The following is a 12,265-nucleotide window of genomic DNA, read 5'->3' as shown; positions in this document are numbered from 1 at the left end:
TATTCCCATCCTATTCATATATTTGTCAAGATGCCCCTTAAATGTCCCTATCGTCCCTGCCTCCACTACCTCCTCCGGTAGTGAGTTCCAGGCACCCACTACCCTCTGCGTAAAAAACTTGCCTCGTACATCTACTCTAAACTTTGCCCCTCTCACCTTAAACCTATGCCCCCTAGTAATTGACCCCTCTACCCTGGGGAAAAGCCTCTGACTATCCACTCTGTCTATGCCCCTCATAATTTTGTATACCTCTATCAGGTCGCCCCTCAACCTCCTTCGTTCCAGTGAGAACAAACCGAGTTTATTCAATCGCTCCTCATAGCTTATGCCCTCCATACCAGGCAACATTCTGGTAAATCTCTTCTGCACCCTCTCTAAAGCCTCCACATCCTTCTGGTAGTGTGGCGACCAGAATTGAACACTATACTCCAAGTGTGGCCTAACTAAGGTTCTATACAGCTGCAACATGACTTGCCAATTCTTATACTCAATGCCCCGGCCAATGAAGGCAAGCATGCCGTATGCCTTCTTGACTACCTTCTCCACCTGTGTAGCCCCTTTCAGTGATCTGTGGACCTGTACTCCTAGATCTCTTTGACTTTCAATACTCTTGAGGGTTCTACCATTCACTGTATATTCCCTACCTGCATTAGCCCTTCCAAAATGCATTACCTCACATTTGTCCAGGTTAAACTCCATCTGCCATCTCTCCGCCCAAGTCTCCATACAATCTAAATCCTGCTGTATCCTCAGACAGTCCTCATCGCTATCCGCAATTCCACCAACCTTTGTGTCGTCTGCAAACTTACTAATCAGACCAGTTACATTTTCCTCCAAATCATTTATATATACTACAAAGAGCAAAGGTCCCAGCACTGATCCCTGTGGAACACCACTGGTCACAGCCCTCCAATTAGAAAAGCATCCCTCCATTGCTACCCTCTGCCTTCTATGGCCTAGCCAGTTCTGTATCCACCTTGCCAGTTCACCCCTGATCCCGTGTGACTTCACCTTTTGTACTAGTCTACCATGAGGGACCTTGTCAAAGGCCTTACTGAAGTCCATATAGACAACATCTACTGCCCTACCTGCATCAATCATCTTAGTGACCTCCTCGAAAAACTCTATCAAGTTAGTGAGACACGACCTCCCCTTCACAAAACCGTGCTGCCTCTCACTAATACGTCCATTTGCTTCCAAATGGGAGTAGATCCTGTCTCGAAGAATTCTCTCCAGTAATTTCCCTACCACTGAAGTAAGGCTCACCGGCCTGTAGTTCCCGGGATTATCCCTGCCACCCTTCTTAAACAGAGGAACAACATTGGCTATTCTCCAGTCCTCCGGGACATCCCCTGAAGACAGCGAGGATCCAAAGATTTCTGTCAAGGCCTCAGCAATTTCCTCTCCAGCCTCCTTCAGTATTCTGGGGTAGATCCCATCCGGCCCTGGGGACTTATCTACCTTAATATTTTTTAAGACACCCAACACCTCGTCTTTTTGGATCACAATGTGACCCAGGCTATCTACACCCCCTTCTCCAGACTCAACATCTACCAATTCCTTCTCTTTGGTGAATACTGATGCAAAGTATTCATTTAGTACCTCGCCCATTTCCTCTGGCTCCACACATAGATTCCCTTGCCTATCCTTCAGTGGGCCAACCCTTTCCCTGGCTACCCTCTTGCTTTTTATGTAAGTGTAAAAAGCCTTGGGATTTTCCTTAACCCTATTTGCCAATGACTTTTCATGACCCCTTCTAGCCCTCCTGACTCCCTGCTTAAGTTCCTTCCTACTTTCCTTATATGCCACACAGGCTTCGTCTGTTCCCAGCCTTTTAGCCCTGACAAATGCCTCCTTTTTCTTTTTGACGAGGCCTACAATATCATTCGTCATCCAAGGTGCCCGAAAATTGCCGTATTTGTCTTTCTTCCTCACAGGAACATGCCTGTCCTGTATTCCTATCAACTGACACTTGAAAGCCTCCCACATGTCAGATGTTGATTTGCCCTCAAACATCCGCCCCCAATCTATGCTCTTCAGTTCCCGCCTAATATTGTTATAATTAGCCTTCCCCCAATTTAGCACATTCATCCTCGGACCACTCTTATCCTTGTCCACCAGTACTTTAAAACTTACTGAATTGTGGTCACTGTTACCGAAATGCTCCCCTACTGAAACATCTACCACCTGGCCGGGCTCATTCCCCAATACCAGGTCCAGTACCGCCTCTTCCCTAGTTGGACTGTTTACATATTGTTTTAAGAAGCCCTCCTGGATGCTCCTTACAAACTCTGCCCCGTCTAAGCCCCTGGCACTAAGTGAGTCCCAGTCAATATTGGGGAAGTTGAAGTCTCCCATCACCACAACCCTGTTGTTTTTACTCTTTTCCAAAATCTGTCTACCTATCTGCTCCTCTATCTCCCGCTGGCTGTTGGGAGGCCTGTAGTATACCCCCAACATTGTGACTGCACCCTTCTTATTCCTGATCTCTACCCATATAGCCTCACTGCCCTCTGAGGTGTCCTCTCGCTGTATAGCTGTGATACTCTCCTGAACAAGTAGCGCAACTCCGCCTCCCCTTTTACATCCCCCTCTATCCCGCCTGAAACATCTAAATCCTGGAACGTTTAGCTGCCAATCCTGCCCTTCCCTCAACCAGGTCTCTGTAATGGCAACAACATCATAGTTCCAAGTAGTAATCCAAGCTCTAAGTTCATCTGCCTTACCCGTAATGCTCCTTGCATTAAAACATATGCACTTCAGGCCACCAGACCCGCTGTGTTCAGCAACTTCTCCCCGTCTGCTCTGCCTCAGAGCCACACTGTCCATATTCCCTAGTTCTCCCTCAACGCTCTCACCTTCTGACCTATTGCTCCCGTGCCCACCCCCCTGCCATACTAGTTTAAACCCTCCCGTGTGACACTAGCAAATCTCGCGGCCAGGATATTTATGCCTCTCCGGTTTAGATGCAACCCGTCCATCTTATACAGGTCACACCTGCCCCGGAAGAGCTCCCAGTGGTCCAGATAACAGAAACCCTCCCTCCTACACCAACTGTTCAGCCACGTGTTTGTCTGCTCTATCTTCCTATTTCTAGCCTCACTGGCACGTGGCACAGGGAGTAATCCCGAGATTACAACCCTCGAGGTTGTGTGTGCGAGTTGAAACGTTATGTCTGCGAGTTGAAACGGTATATGTGCGAGTTGAAATGTTATGTGTGCGAGTTGAAACGTTATGTGTGCGAGTTGAAACGTTATGTGTGCGAGTTGAAATGTTATGTGTGCGAGTTGAAATGTTATGTGTGCGAGTTGAAACGTTATGTGTGCGAGTTGAAACGTTATGTCTGCGAGTTGAAACGTTATGTGTGTGAGTTGAAACGTTATGTGTGCGAGTTGAAACGTTATGTGTGCGAGTTGAAACGTTATGTCTGCGAGTTGAAACGTTATGTCTGCGAGTTGAAACGTTATGTGTGCGAGTTGAAACGTTATGTGTGCGAGTTGAAACGTTATGTGTGCGAGTTGAAATGTTCTGTCTGTGAGTTGAAACGTTATGTGTGCGAGTTGAAACGTTATGTGTGCGAGTTGAAACGTTATGTGTGCGAGTTGAAACGTTCTGTCTGTGAGTTGAAACGTTATGTGTGCGAGTTGAAACGTTATGTCTGCGAGTTGAAACGTTACGTGTGCGAGTTGAAACGTTATGTGGAGCCATGGGCAGAGCCCGTACATGCCCCAACACACCCCCTGTGGGTGAAGCCACACAATGGCCCATGGGTGGAGCCCACAGGGTTAATAACATAACACAGTGCACTGGTGAATTATCAGGAATTATACATTCACCACAGTCATGTCGCTGGCGGATGAGAGGGAAACAGAGGTGGTTGTGGCATTGGAGCTGGAGAAAGTGTTTGACGGAGCAGAGTGGGGATATTTGATGGCGGTTATGGAACGGTTTGGGATTGGGCCACGATTTGTAGATTGGGGACAGGGAGCCGAGGGCAAGTGTCTGCGTGAATAACATGAATTTGGGTTATTTTGCTCTGCACCGTGGGACCAGGCAGGGATGTCCTATGTCGCCCCCTGTTGTTCACGCTTGCGATTGAGACGTTGGCCATCGCGTTAAGGAGTTTGGAGGTGTGGAAAGGGATAGTACGGGGGGAGGGGGGGGAAGTTGGTGCACAGGGTATCTTTGTATGTGGACGACTTGCTGTTGTATGTATCAGAACCGAATGTGCCGATGGGGGGCATATTGGAGCTGCATTTAGAGGCCCCCTCCGGCCGACATTATTTTTGGCGTTTTAGGAAGGGCACCAAACCCAATGGGTTTCTAACCAGTGAAGCAGGCTGCAGGAGTGTCGGGAATGTCGGGCAGCCGGAGCGGAGACGCCGGGCCTGGAGTGCGCGGCTGTCGGAGCAGCAGGGGAGGGGCCTAACACGAGGCGGTCGAGGCGGCAGCCCCGAATCCAGGAGGCGAGGCAGCCGAAGCGGCGGCGGAGGGCGAGGCAGCTGGGGCAGCAGCAGGGAGGATAAGAGTGTGGAACAGCAGGAGGAGTGAGGCTGAGGCCCGTGCTTGAAGCAGCCGGAGCAGCGGGACAGAGCCCAGAACCACAAGGCAGCCGGGGGCAGCCGCCGTCACACGTCCTGCTTGCGGCTTATATGTTGCCTTTCTGTTTTTTGGGGGGGGGGGGTTTAACGCCCGGGGGCAATTTGTGAAGGACTAAGAACTGGCAAGGAGTCGAAAGTTGTCCGAAAATCAGAGGACGACAGCAGCGAGGAAGGGATTGCTTCGAGTGTTTGGGCCTTTTTCAGGACATCAGCTACATTTAGATCAAAGTGGCTATTTTGCGGTGGCTGGGCCGGGGGTGGGGGTTGTTACCATTCCGTAGGGCGGGGACTCACTTTAGATGTCTGGGGGCTGCAGGTTGCTCGGTGTTGGGGGGACACCGTAGTTATAACATGACTAGTCTGGTGGGGAGGGGGAAAGCGGACCTGGCAAGATGGGATGGTCCCCCTCTGTCGCTGGCGGGTCGGGTGCGGGCAAATAAATTGAACGAGTTGCCGCGATTCTTGTTTATTTTTCGGTGCCTGCCGATCTTCCTGCCAAAGGCATTTTTCAAGGCGGTTCAAAAGATGATTGCCTTGTTCATTTGCGGGGGGGGGGAGGTGGCCAGGATTCGGGAGGAGCTGTTGCAGAGAGGGCGCAGTCAGTGGGGGGGAGGGGGGGTGGTGGGACTTCCGAATTTACTGTGTTATTACTGGGCGACGAATGCTGAGAAGGTGCGGGGCTGGGTGAGGTGGGGGGGGGGGTGGTGGTCGGACTCACAGTTGGTTAGATTGGAGGAGAGTCTTGCTGTGTTGGGTGTTCTGGATCACAAACTGGTCACCAACACTGGAAGTGGCGCAACTCTATTTTATTATAAGGTTAACTCTATTAACATACTTGAACTGTGGGTAAATGCAATACCAGCTTTAACTGTTGACCCTTGCCTAGTCCTAACCAGGTGATGCACTCAGCACATGGTGAATGTCTGTGTTGCAGGCTGTGAGCTCTGTGCTCCGAGCTGGCTGCTACTACAATGAGCGGGAACTCTCCTGTCCCCTGTCTTTATAGTGCGTGTGCTCTCACTGGTGATTGGCTGCGGTGTTGTGTGTGCTGATTGGTCCCACTGCGTGTCCATCAGTGTGTGTGTGTCTGCACCATGATATACTGGTGTGTATATTATAACGAGTCTGTGCTGCACCACTCCCGATGGCCCCGGGGAAATATTCAGTGAGTCCGGTAGGAGCAGCGACGCTGACGATCTGGAGGCAGTTGCGCCCGCACTTTAGGCTGGGTGGGGTGCGGGGGGGTGAAGGGGAATGCCGATTCGGGGGAATCCCGGATTTGAGCCAGGGAAGTGGGATGGGAGTTTTCAGAGGGAGTCAGGGCACGAAAGGGCTTGTTTCGAGGGGGCCCGTTTGCAGGATTGAAGGAGCTGAAGGCGAAATGTGGACTGGGGCAGGGGGGAAACGTTCTCGGTGTCTGCAGGTCCGAGGTTTCGCGAAGAAGGCGATACAGGGCTTCCCGGGGGCGCCGGCCATCCACACTGTTGGAGGGGGTGCCGACGACAGGGGGAATGGGAGAGGGGGTGGTGTCGGCGGTTTATGGGGCGGTTCTAGGAGAAGAGATGGCACCGCTGGAGGGGATTAAGGCAAAGTGGGGGGAAGAGTCGGGGGAGAGCATGGAGGAGGGGTTGTGGGGTGAGGTGCTCCGGAGGGGGTAAATGCCTCAATTTCGTACGCGAGGCCAGGATGAGCCGACGTTTTGAGGGGGTAGAGGATGTTTGTGAACGTTGCCGGGGAGGGGGGGGGAGGGGGGGGCCAGCAAACCACGCTCATATGTTTTGGTCCTGTCCAAAGCTGGAGGGGTGTTTGAGGGAGGCGTTCAGGGTAATTTCGAAGGGAGTACATGTGAGACCTGAGCCAGATCCTCCGGGGGCCATATACAGGGTGTCGGATCAGCCGGAGTTGGAAGCGGGCGCGGAGGCAGATTTTTTTCGCCTACGACTCTCTGGTCGCCCGATGGCGGGTCTGTTGGGGTGGAGGTCAGTTTCTCCGCCCTGGGCCCTGGCGTGGTGGGGGGGGGGGTGGATCTGTTGGAGTTTTTAACACTCGAGAAGGTGACGTTTGAGTTGAGGGGAAGGATGGAAGGGTCGTACAATTCATGGGCTTTGTTTATGATGCACTTTCAAGAATTGGATGACATCAAACATTAGCGGGGAGGTTGGGGTTGGGGGGGGGGGGTTGTTGGGCTGTGTGTGTTGGTGGTGGCTATGTCTGGATGGATGGTGGATTCCTGAATCCTTTTCTTTGACGTTTGTATTTAAAATGTTGAGCGTTGTTTGGGGGTTGGTGGGAGGGAGGAATCGTTGGCCAGGGGATTGACATTGTATTTGTTGCCGGTGATTGTTTGTTGGTGGGTGCAAATTTTTATGAAAACCGAGGAGAATAAAAAGATTTCTTTAAAAAAAAAATCAAAGGCTCCCTAAACTTCCCATACTTATCTGTCGTTCTCTCAGGAATGTGACTTTCCGGACTTCCGGGTGCGGCCCTGCAGAGCTAGGTCGCATATTCGGTAGCTCCCGCTGGGAACGGACTTTTGGGCTCTTTTACAGGGCCGCACAAATGTCAAACAGCATTTGTTTGACATTTCCCGGTGTGGGAAGAAGACTGCAACGTTCCCCCGACAGTCTCCCCAGGAGTGTTGTGTCTTTTGGCTACCAGACCCGGCAGAAACAGTAAAAGATTTGGCTTGAGCTGCAGGAATAGACAAAAGCCTCTTCCAGCATGCAGGCGGGGGAAGGGCAAGCTTAAAGCTGCAATCTGACTTGACTCTATCAAAGGTGAATTCTAGCAGCAGAGGGAACAACTGTGAAAAGATCTACCAAGGCCATTGAAGAAGCAGGGACGAGGCTTCCGGTGGCGGCCATGGAGGAATAGGTCGCGCATGTGGATGCAAAGTTGCTGGCAAAAGTGCTGGCCACGAGGATCGAGGACTGTGTCCCGGGGGTAATCCACGAGGACCAGACGGGATTTGTAAAGGGCAGGCAACTAAGCACCAATGTGCGACGGCTCTTAAACGTGATAATGATGCCATCGGAGGAGGGAGAGGCGGAGATAGTGGCAGCTATGGACACGGAGAAGGCCTTTGACCGAGTAGAGTGGGAGTACCTCTGGGAGGTGCTGCGTAGGTTTCGGTTCGGGGTAGGGTTTATCAATTGGGTTAAGCTCTTTTACAGAGCCCCGATGGCGAATGTAGTGACGAACCGGCGGAGGTCGGAGTACTTTCGACTGTACCGAAGGACGAGGCAGGGGTGCCCCCTGTCCCCCCTGTTGTTCGCATTGGCGATCGAACCATTGGCCATGTCATTGAGGGAGTCTAATAAATGGAGGGGGGTGGTCCGAGGGGGAGAAGAGCATCGGGTGTCGCTATATGCGGATGACCTGTTGCTGTACGTGGCGGTTCCAATGGAGGGGATGGTGGAGGTCATGCAGACTCTAAGGGAGTTTGGGGAGTTTTCGGGCTCTAACTCAATGTAGGGAAGAGTGAGCTCTTTGTATTACAGGCGGGGAACCAAGAAAGAGGGATAGGGGACCTACTGCTGAGGAGGGCGGAGGGGAGCTTTCGGTATCTGGGGATCCAGATAGCCAGGAGTTGGGGGACCCTACATAAACTGAATCTGACGAGGTTGGTGGAGCAAATGGAGGAGGATTTCAAAAGATCGGACATGTTACCGCTCTCGCTGGTGGGTAGGGTGCAGTCGGTCAAAATGGTGGTCCTTCTGAGGTTTCTGTTTGTGTTTCAGTGCCTTCCCATCGTGATCACTAAGGCCATTTTTAAGAGAGTAGGCAGGAGTATTATGGGGTTTGTGTGGCCGAATAAGACCCCGAGAGTAAGGAGAGGGTTCCTGGAGCGCAGTAGGGACCGAGGAGGGTTAGCGCTGCCAAACCTGGGTGGCTACTGCTGGGCAACAAATGTGGCGATGATCCGCAATGGGTTATGGAGGGAGAGGGGGTGGCATGGAAGAGGATGGAGATGGCGTCCTGGAAAGGAACGAGCCTGGGGGCATTGGTGACGGCATCGCTGCTGCTCTCGCTGGCAAAGTATACCATGTGCCCGGTGGTGGCGGCAACGCGAAGGATCTGGGGCCAGTGGAGACGGCACCGGGGTGCAATGGGAGCATCGGTGTGGTCCCTGATCAGGGGTAACCACCGGTTTGTCCCGGGGAAGATGGACGGGGGGGTTCCAGAGCTGGTATCGGGCGGGGATTGGAAGAATGGGGGACCTGTTCATCGACGGGACGTTTGCGAGCCTAGGGGCACTGGAGGAGAAGTTCGAGTTACCCCCGGGAAATGCCTTTAGATATATGGAGGTGAGGGCTTTTGTGAGGCGACAGGTAAGGGAATTCCCATTGCTCCCGGCACAAGAAGGTCAAGATAGGATGATCTCGGGTGCATGGGTCGGGGAGGGCAAGGTGTCGGAAATACACCAGGAGGTGACAGAAGAGGGGGAAGCGCTGGTAGAAGAGTTGAAGGGTAAATGGGAGGAGGAGCTGGGGGAGGAGATCGAGGAAGGTCTGTGGGCTGATGCCCTGGGTAGGGTTAATTCCTCCTCCTCGCGTGCCAGGCTCAGCCTGATACAATTTAAGGTGTTCCACAGAGCTCACCTGACGGAGGCGAGGTTGAGTAGGTTCTTTGGGGCAGAGGACAGATGAGGGAGGTGCTCAGGGAGCCCGGCGAACCATGTCCATATGTTCTGGTCATGCTCGGCACTGGAGGGGTTCTGGAGAGGAGTGGCGAGAGCAATATCTAAGGTGGTGAAAGTCCGGGTCAAGCCAAGCTGGGGGCTAGCAATATTTGGAGCAGTGGACGAACCGGGAGTGCAGGAGGCGAAAGAGGCCGGCATTCTGGCCTTTGCGTCCCGAGTAGCCCGGCGAAGGATCTTGCTATTGTGGAAGGAGGCGAAGCCCCCCAGCCTGGAGGCCTGGATAAGTGATATGGCTGGGTTCATAAAGTTGGAGAGGATTAAGTTCGCCTTGAGAGGGTCTGTGCAGGGGTTCTACAGGCGGTGGCAACCGTTCCTAGACTATCTCGCGGAGCGTTAGAGGAAGGTCGGTTAGCAGCAGCAGCAACCCGGGGGGGGGGGGTAAGGGGGTGGAGGGGACGTCCTGGGAGTGGGGGGGGGGGGGTGGAAAGGGGGGGGAAGGGGGGACGGCCTGGGAGGGTGGATGAGCAAGAGATAATATGAAGGGTTGGGGAAATGTAGAAGGAAATAAAGGAAACTATAATTTATGGGAATCTTAACCTGTCGAACCACGCCAAGTTTGGGGGAAGCTTAGTTGATGAATCAAGTCCTGGCGCAATACGACAAGTTGTAAGATTTGTAATATTTGTAGACCGTGCCAAGTTGTTCGATTCCTTGTATTATTCGACTGTGTATAGTTGAAGGAATTTATATCATCTCTGCTATTCGGTTATCAGTAGCACTTTGCGAATACTGGAACTCAGCAGAAATTTGCAGTATAAACTCCTCGGGTGCCAAAAGGAATTGTTTTATTTGTAGTCGCTTGATTACAATTTGAAAGTCATTTAAAAGGCAATTCGTAGACAATTCGAAGCTTTCAGAGAATTCCAGACATTATCTTTCTTTGCTTAGGCAGACAGCTCGAAAGTAACTTTTTAAAGGTCAAAGTCTGGCAATGAAACATGAAGAGAGAGAGAGAGAGCTAATCTTCAGCTAAACTCAAACTCAAAGTCAAAAGTGGACTAACATCACTGACACAGACTGGTAGACTGACAGAACCCCCAAAAGACATCTCTAAAATGGAGACTATAAAGGACAAAACTGACTAAACTAAACACTAAAACAAAACTTAACCTAAAATGGCCGGGAGAAACTTTTCAGTTATACACTTTCATATCTGTCTTAAGTCATCTAATTACACCCCAATATAATCCTAATTGGTTTGGGTTAGACTCAAACACATTTGATTTGATGGCAAGCCGTCCATCTTCAATGTGCAACATCAGCTTTTCTGACCTAGCTGTTATCTGCATTGTGAACAATGGTGCCTTCATGTTGCTGTGTATTCAGCCCTTGGCCTTGACAATTAGCACAAGCAGTGTCAAATTATCTTGCAACTGTGCTTTTTTTTTTAATGTCACACTGTCTTTGAAAATATGCATTTGCCAGAACAACGGACTTCAGTATAAGTGAATTATGCTGTATAAATGGGTATTAAAAGTGGGGCTCAACATTTATGCTTAAACAGCTATCTTTTACCTATACTAGTTGTATTTGAAATACTTGGCTTCTACAGGAAACTGGCACGTACGGGTGAGGGCCAGTGTACAAAGCTGTGTAAATATATCATTTTGCCATGTATATATCTTGCTCTGCGCGATTTCTCGTTTTTTTTTGTTACGAGGGGGGGGGGGGTGGTTATTGTTTGTAAGGGAGAAAAATTGTGTTAAAAAACTTTAATAAATATATATTTTTTTAAAAGGAACGTGACTTCCCTGAATCCGAATCAACAGTCACATGAAAGACTCCCACGTGTCCGATGTTGATTTACCCTCCAGCAGCTGCACCCAATCCAAATTCTTCAATTCATGTCTGATGTTTACCGCAACTGGTTTTTCCCCAGTTTAGGCCCTTAACCCAAGGGTTGCCCTCATTCCTATCCAAAAGCACCCTAAAACCGATGGAATTGTTGTCACGACTCCCAAAATGTTCCCCTACTGAATCCTCAACCACCTTTCCAGGCTCCTTCCCCAATACCAGGCCCAGTACTGCCCCTTCCCGAGTTGGTCTGCCCACATATTGCATCAAGAAGCTTCCCTGGATACACCTTACAAACTTTGCCCCATCCAAGCCTCCAGCACTAAGTGAGTCCCAGTCAATATAGGGGAAATTAATCTTCAGATCTGCCGAGTATTTCCATGATTAAATTATTACTATCCCTTCACTCACGGGAAACATTCTCCCCGCATTTATGCCATTTCCAATACCTCGATTAAATCTTCCCCACACCCTTTCTGCTCCAAGGAGAACAATCTCAGCCTCTCCTGTCTCTCCACATTAACTGAAGTTCCTCATCCCTGCCATCGTTCTGCTCAATCTCATGTCCACTCTCTCTCCAAAGCCTCTCTCCTCAAGCGTGGGGCCCAGAATGGGACACAGTGCTTCATCTGGGAGCTATCCAGTATTTTATAAAGGTTCGGCATAACGTGTTTATCTTTGCACAGTTATAACATTAATAAAACCACATTTAAAAAATGCAGAATCCCCGACTTGTCCTCCCACCTTCAAGAATGAGCGCACGTTCCCCTGGGTCTGTCCCAGCGCCACGTTTAAAATTGTACCAGTTAGTTCCTACTGAGTTTCCTCATTCTACTGAAATCAATCGCTTTACATTTCTCCGTATCAAAGTTAATCTGCCAGCTGCCTGCCCCTTTCACCAGCCTGTCCGTGTCCTTCTGAAGTCTGTTCCTATCCTCACTAATGTCTGAGTTCTGCGTAAATTACAAACTTTAAAATGTCTGTCCCGTAAATCCAAGCCAGTGAAATAAGTCAAACAGACCTTCCATCTAATACTCACACTGAGAGATTTTCACTGCACCATCAGTCAAAAACAGAGACACAAGTAAGAGTTGGGTGTGTCCCGTCTCTAAGTTGTATTGCACTCAGATTGCTTCATTTCCTGGTGTCATTACCAAGTCCCACTGAA

At 50.5% G+C, this 12,265-nt stretch overlaps 1 protein-coding gene across 2 annotated transcripts in view; it reads right to left on the bottom strand.

Moving 5' to 3' along the window:
* LOC140410145 (beta-1,3-galactosyltransferase 5-like) overlaps window positions 1-12,265 on the bottom strand; it is a 34,536-nt gene that overhangs the window by 21,697 nt on the left and 574 nt on the right. The window lies entirely within an intron of this gene.

Source organism: Scyliorhinus torazame, chromosome 4 (assembly GCF_047496885.1).
Source record: "Scyliorhinus torazame isolate Kashiwa2021f chromosome 4, sScyTor2.1, whole genome shotgun sequence".
NCBI lineage: Eukaryota > Metazoa > Chordata > Chondrichthyes > Carcharhiniformes > Scyliorhinidae > Scyliorhinus > Scyliorhinus torazame.
This window is presented reverse-complemented; position numbering and strand designations above follow the sequence as displayed.